Source organism: Suricata suricatta, chromosome 15 (assembly GCF_006229205.1).
Source record: "Suricata suricatta isolate VVHF042 chromosome 15, meerkat_22Aug2017_6uvM2_HiC, whole genome shotgun sequence".
NCBI lineage: Eukaryota > Metazoa > Chordata > Mammalia > Carnivora > Herpestidae > Suricata > Suricata suricatta.
In genome coordinates this window covers 62,981,981-62,982,982 of record NC_043714.1, presented here as the reverse complement: position 1 = coordinate 62,982,982, position 1,002 = coordinate 62,981,981, and positions in this window count along the sequence as shown.

The following is a 1,002-nucleotide window of genomic DNA, read 5'->3' as shown; positions in this document are numbered from 1 at the left end:
TTACATTTAGGTCCACCTAGATAACCCAGGATAATTCTCCATCTCAAGATCCTTGATTTAATCACATTTGCAAAGTCCCTTTTGTCAAATAAGGTAAAATTCCCAGGTTGTGGGGATTAGGGCATGGATATCTTGGAGGGGCATTATTTAGCCCACTACACCCTCACATTTTACAACAAGAGCGCTGAGTCCCACGAGAAGTGAGGATATGCAGAGGCCATGGGACTGACTGGTCTAGGGAGGAATGGTGAGGCTTTCTGCCCTCGTTTCTACCACGTCTTGGTTTGGAAACTCTGCCTGAGACCTGTGACCTCACAGACAGGGCCATTTCTCCCCTGCACCTCCCCTAGAGTTTCTCCCATACATAGAAATCCAAGTTCCTGGTGGCATCCGTCCCCAAATCTATAGAATGCAATAGGCATGGTATCCCCTTGAACATGATGTCTCTCCCTCCTCAGTGATCAGGGACTGAGAGTATTACTTTATTTCAGCAGTCCTGAGAGCAACAAAGCCACTTAATATCAAGAGTAAAGATTAATCAAGGTTTAGTTCATGTCTAGGTACATAAGGTAAGACCAGATGATCCTAGGCTTGGTCCATCTACAACATCTCCACTGTTAGGTATAATGTGAGCCAAAATTTTGAGGTTCTTTCTCACTTAAGAGTTCTTTTGTTGCAGTTACATATTTCTAGCCACTATTGCCTATTCTGTCTCCTCCCACCATCCCACGAACTCACCCCCCAGGTAGTGTATATATTATGGTTCCAGGGACCTAGTGACCATGTTAGGATCTGGTATGGTCATGAATGGGTTCCTAGAAAGACAGCAAGGATGGTTTTACAGATGATAATCAAATGCTGTGAGGATTTGAGACTCTCGAACATGGAAGCAAGTAGAAGCCTTCCCTCCCAAGCCCATTTTCCTAGGGAATGTCTTCTGTAGTGGGTTTAATGGTGGCCTCCAATAAGGTATAGGACCTCCAATAAGGTCCTAATCCCAGA